The sequence below is a fragment of the Diadema antillarum genome, unplaced genomic scaffold (assembly GCF_040938485.1).
Source record: "Diadema antillarum isolate AM-2024a unplaced genomic scaffold, OU_Dant_1.0 scf00000201, whole genome shotgun sequence".
NCBI lineage: Eukaryota > Metazoa > Echinodermata > Echinoidea > Diadematoida > Diadematidae > Diadema > Diadema antillarum.
Window position 1 is genome coordinate 1,104,170 of NW_027271090.1, and position 6,614 is coordinate 1,110,783.

Sequence of the window (6,614 nt, forward strand, 5' to 3'; positions counted from 1 at the left end):
TTGAGCTTGTCAAGTAGTAGATGTTGAGAGGAGAGCAGTGGCGTATCTAGGGGGGGGGCAAGGGGGGCACGTGCCCCGGGCGCCACTCCTTGGGGGCGCAAAAAAAAAAACGAAGAAGAAGAAGAAAAAAAAAAGAAAAAAAGAAAAAGAAAAGAAAAAAGAAAAGAAGAAGAAGAAGAAGAAACTCACCGGAAAGGGGGGGGGGAGGAAGAATGGTGGGGGTGGCAGAAAACGAAATAAAAAAAGATAAAAACAAAACATATTGATGACTCGGACAAAATGACAATATTTATTGTGTTCACACAAGAAGTCCATGTTATGTAAGCTGAAATACAACAATTTTCGGCTCGCTCGCTGCGCTCGCTCTCTAAATTTCATATAGAAGAAGAAGGTAAGAACAATGTGATGATGACGCGGACAAAATGACAATGTCTATTGTGTTCACACATGTCATTTTATATTTAGCATGCAAAATGTTTCACGGAGCAGCGGCTGCAATTTCTTTCGTTCTGAAGCGATCGCCAATTTAATTATTGGATCAAAAGAAGGCGCCAACGGTTTCGAACATACGGGGGGGGGGGGCGCCAAAAAAATCAAACAAGATAAGAACAAAACGTACTGATGACGTGGAAATATACATATTTCGGCTCACTCGCTCGTACTAATTTAGAGTATTTCTTCAAGTCCTCAGTTTGTTGGTAAAAATCGTTATCTATAAGGCCGTCACTATATCTTGATTAATTAGAATTTTAAGATTTGATAAGCAAAAAATGACAAGAGTTCCATGTTTTGTAAGCTGAAATACAAAAATTTTCGGCTCGCTCACTGCGCTCGCTCGCCAAAATTTATCAAAACAAAAAGGAGATAAGAACAAAACGTGATGATGACGCGGAAATGTACAAATTTCGGCTCACTCGCTCGTACTAATTTAGAGTATTTTTTCAAGTCTTCAGTTTGTTGGTAAAAATCGTTATCTATAAGGCCGTCATTATATCTTGATTAGAATTGTAAGATTTGATGAGCAAAAAATACAAGAGTTCCATGTTTTGTAAGCTGAAATACAAAAATTTTCGGCTCGCTCGCTGCGCTCGCTCGCCAAAATTTATCTAAACAAAAAGGAGATAAGAACAAAACGTGATGATAACGCGGAAATGTACAAATTTCGGCTCACTCACTCGTACTAATTTAGAGTGTTTTTTCAAGTCTTCAGTTTGTTGGTAAAAATCGTCATCTATAAGGCCGTCACTATATCTTGATTAGAATTGTAAGATTTGATAAACAAAAAATGACACGAGTTCCATGTTTTGTAAGCTGAAATACAAAAGTTTTCGGCTCGCTCGCTGCGCTCGCTCGCCAAAATTTATCAAGAACAAAACGTGATGATGACGCGGAAATAAAAATACAAATTTCGGCTCACTCGCGCGTCCATGGGGGGCATTTCATGAAGCAATTTGTCAGATATTTCGTCTGACAAACTGTTAAAAGCTACTTAAATCCTTGCCTCTGATTGGCTGAAAGCAAATTTTGTCCGACAAGTTGTCGGACAAAATGCTTCATGAAATGCCCCCCATTTAGAATATCTTTTAAAGTACTCAGTTTGTTGGTGTAGATAAATCGTTATCTATAAGGCCGTCACTATCTTGATTAGAATTGTAAGATTTGATAAGCAAAAAATGACAAGAATTTCATGTTTTGTCAGCTGAAATACAAAAATTTTCGGCTCGCTCGCTGCGCTCGCTCGCCAAAATTTATCAAAATTCATTACATTTAAATCACCCTCAAAAGACCCCTTTTAAGGGCTTGAAAAGCATATCATGTGGACTTTGCTTAAAGTCCCTACCGGGATGGGGTTGGGGTTGAACACTAGTCTTTTTCAGAAATTAGGGGCGCAATTTTCGCGCTTGCCCCGGGCGCCGTTTTCCCTAGATACGCCACTGGAGGAGAGGATTCCAAGAAGATTGAAATCTCTTTCGAAAATACTTTGAAACACTCGATTAAATTTCTATAAACGTGCTGTAAGTGTTGTTGTTGTTTTTTTTTTTAGTCTGGTAAGGAATTCGAGTAATATCTTGCGAGTATACAAAAGTGAAAAACTTGATAAAAATCAAATGATAATTAAGGAAGTTATGAAGGTTTCGCTGTAGGTGCAGTTTAGTGCAGTTGATATAGATGGATATGCAAATGCAGGACCAACAGCCCCCCCCCCCCATTTTTTTTTTCATTATTATAGGAATAGGCCTACATAAGGGCTTGCCGCGTGGGCCCCCATGTTTTATCTTGGAAGTGGCACCAGAAAAAATGTTAAATGGATGGTACAGTTTTGGTTGCGATGGGGCTACAAGTTTGCCAACGATATTGCAGGGCCGGTTCCACGTTTTCAAACGTGGGGGGGGGGGGGGGGGGGGGGGGGGGGGGCATGGGGGAGGGGGGAGGGGGCCCAAACTGGTGACGCCCTATGTATTCCTATATGGGGGCCCGCCCCCCCCCCCCCCCCTGTTCCGCCGGCGCTGTTTTGATGCTGGTTATTTAAGATACAGTGAAAAACATCTCATCAAATATGAAAGAGCGTATATACAAAAAGGAATTTTGATTTGATTTGATTTGATTTGATTTATTTCTGCATTCAATCAGATACAATTTGAATACAAATTTCAAAAGTAAAAAAGACAAAGAATAGCAAGTGCAGTGAAATAAATCGATAACAGTAGGCCTACACAAATAGATACACATAGGTGATTGCATTGAGCAGAGTACATACATAAAATAAAATATACAGTACTTTTCAGTAAATGACAGAGATCATTGGATGCAGGAGACCACCATCGTAAGCGATTATAAGCTTGAAATGGATGGGGGCCTCTTAAAAGGACTATCCAACGACACAACTCTCTTGGAGGAAAGTGATCAGGTGGGTGCAGTGCAGTTGCAGGTGTGAGTGCAAGATGCAGTTGAAAGAAGAAAATAGAGATTGAAGAAAAAAACAATCATTTACCATAAATATTTGTTATCTTGGTGAGTGGGGAGAATATGATTGTATCAAATATCGTTTTAGTGAAGCTTTCAGAGAATCTAGTTATACTTGAGCAAGACTTTATATTGTCCGGGAGATTATTCCAAATGTCCGGACCCGAATGTCTTATAGATTTATGTGTCACTAATAATTTGGGATTCAAAAGATGGAAATTTCTACTAACGAGTAGGGTACGAATGGACAGAAGTATATTAAACCTAAACATATTATTAAACGATGATGGAAGTTGATCATGAATATATTTGAACATAATTACTGCTACTTGAATAATATTCAAATAAAAAAACCTTCAATGTTTTAAGTTTTTTTTATTTGATTAACATTTATTTGTTCATCAAATTATTTGATGAATTCAAAGTTTACCGTTGATGAACATTGGCTTTGAAATGGCTGAGGTGTCCAACACAAAGCAATCCTAAGAAAAGGTTTACCCACATTTTATAATGTTTTTTTTTCTTTTTTATGGTTAAGACGTCAAATACTTTTTTTTTTTGCGTAAAGGACTATAAGGTGTAACCACCTGGTCACCCCCCTTTTTTTACCCCAGAAGTGGCACCAGAAGAATTTTATGGTTAAGCTTGCTTGTTATGTTATTTTTGGGGGGTTATTGTTGTTTTTCTTTCTTTCCTTTGCTGTTTGTTGTTTGTTGTTTGTTTTGTTCTGTTTTGCTTTGTTCTGTTTTTTGCTTCTTAGTCGGCTTGGAAACACAGGTTTTCCGTTTTTCGTTGTTTTTTTTTTCTTTTCTTTTACCAGCCGATGAAACCTTGAATTTTTTTTTTCACTTGTTAGATGATGAAACCCGGAAGTGGCACCAGCGTTATAATACATGTACTGCCCCTCCGCCCCTCCCCCCCCCCCCACCCACCACCACCACCACCATCGCACATACGCACTTTTAAAAACGTGGCGCCCATCTTCCGACCTTGCCAAAAAGAATCACGTTTTGATTTAGAATATGCAACCGCCCCACGAAAGATGTCTCCCATCTATCTTTTTTTTTTCTGTTGTGAATCTCCCACCTACACGATAAGACTTGGTGGGGGAGGTGGGGTACTAAGACTCTACCTAAGACGCTGCAATATTCCCAAAATAAAACAGGGTACGTTCTATGATACACTGTGTGTATCATACTTTTATCCATGCATAGCAATGATATCAAATTTCAATAGATATATCAGGTAATTGTCCTGAAAATCAAAATGGTAAGTTTTTTGCTAAACTAAAGGTTTCCCAAAGATAAATCTCTTTGAGGTTTCCTAATACTAGTACTAGAGTACGCCTACTACTAGTCGCGCATGATGAACGCCGGTTTTGATATAGCCCCATCAACGTTTGTTCAAAAACAGTAACAGTCAGCTGTGCGTGTCAAGTATGGGTAAGTCGAGTGTCGGTACGCGGTAACGTGGTACACAGCCACTCCACAGGAAAGTAAAGTTGTTCTGTGTCGGGCTGAAAAGTGTTCCATACTCCGGACAACATCTATCTTGCCGCAAGCTGATAATGCGTCCAACTCCAAAGGTAGTAAAAGAACATTAAGTGACTGTCAGTTTTATTTTGGAAAGGTCTGTAAGCTTATTCACGCGTTCTCTCTGATTTTTGTTGGATAGACTTCTTACGAGTCTTACAGCCCTGCTGCGATGGTGCATGAATGACCGTAGATCCTTGTTGAAAATAACAGTGTTGGCTTGACGTGCCTGTGTGTGATTGGCGGATGAAGATCAGCGGCAGAGGTGAACGCGTAACGGAGTAAATTTACCGCTACCGGTACAAATTACAATGTAATAAAAGTACTAAAACCCACAGAATTAACAGAACAGTCTTTGGAAAGAATTCGGCTTACAGAACCCAAACTGCCTTTTAGTTTAAGTTACGTGTATATACCGTGACAGCGTAACACAAATGCCTGGAACCAGTGCAGTGGAAGCGTTTCTTAACAAATGCTTAAAGGGGATAGCTAGTATTCAACTGATCAGTGGGAATCGGTGGGAATGCCAGCCAGGGGATGATTGTTCCAATCCTTGTGGGACTCATTTAAGAGTACATTATATTGTTGTGTGAAAATTGTTTGCTTCAGATTGGTCTCATATTCAAGTAATTTGCAGTTCAATGTTTCCAGGTTAGCATGACTGTACATTGTCGGGGCGATCGTTAACAGCTCGACACTGTACAGTCGTGCTTTATACCTGGAAACACTGAACTGCACATTACTTGAATAAGAGACCATTCTGAAGCAAATAATTTTCACACAACAATAGACATATAAGAGGTCTAGGTTCTAATCTACTCTTAAATGAACCCCACAAGGATTGAAACAATCATCCCCCCAGCATTCCCACTAATCAGTTACTAGCCATCCCCGTTATAAAAAGCAGCAGGCACTGCATTGAAATTAAATCGAACGTTAGGAGTATTAGGACGACAGTGTAGACATTGGACATTTATTTGCAGGATGTTGGTCTTAACTCTTGTCTAATACTTGGTCGACTCTCAAACTCTCATAAAGGGTGTAGAAATTAGTCTGAATGTACATTTTTAGCCTCTAGGTTTCCAACTTTTTTGATGATGATTTTTTTTTCATTCGCAAAACAAGAAGTGGTAGACATACAATTTAACCTTTTTCTGGTGAGAATATCTACCATTTATAATTGGGTATTGTTGTGATCGTAAAAAATATGACTTATGTGTTATCTTTTGATCCAAAGGGATTTTGTAACCTTGACCTTGGCACAAACTATTCTTACTTTGTGATTTCTTTGAATGTAATTTTATACAATGAACTTTCAATCGATGTATCATTTAGACACATGTTTCTAACTTGTATTGTTCAATTGAAAAATTTGGCCTAGTGGAAGACATTGTGGAATTGGCCATATGTGGTAGCTCCCTGAGCTCCAATAAATCATTGGTTCACTTTTAATATTCCTAACTTCACGTGAGACTTTTTTCCTGTTTTTTTCTTTATAGTCTGTAATAGTGATGAAGAGGTTATGTCAGGCATTACTTTAGACTTAATACTTTCATGCAGACTAGAGCATTTGAGCTCTGTGGTTAGATGATGCAATGAATATCATGAAAATATTTGTGTGTTGGTATTATACAACATAATATGTCCCTTGATTCCCTGGATTCTGTAACTGGTCATTTGAGCATGAAATTAGGACGTGATCTTATTGATTATCTTCTCTTCACCCCCCCCCCTTTTTTTTTGCTTCAAAGAAAAACTTGTCTCAGTAGAACCTGTGCTTTTTGACATGTCATTTCTATTATTTTAGATCATGAGTGCACATGTACAATTGTATGTTCATGTACATTGTATAGTTGAACTGCTGAATTTTTTGTTATCAGCTGCTGTGGAGCTGAAGTCACAGAGTATAAGAGTTTATGATACACTTTTTGTACAAGACCTCGTGATGAGATCTACCTACAGTAAATATGTAGAGAATCTACTATGGTGAGAATCCAAGGTTCTTATTCCTTTCTGATGTGCTTCCTCTCCCCTTCCCTCTTAGCTGTCAATTACAGATTCCTAAAAAGAAGCACCCACTCATTGACCAGTCACATACACTGTGTATGTCTTAAAGCC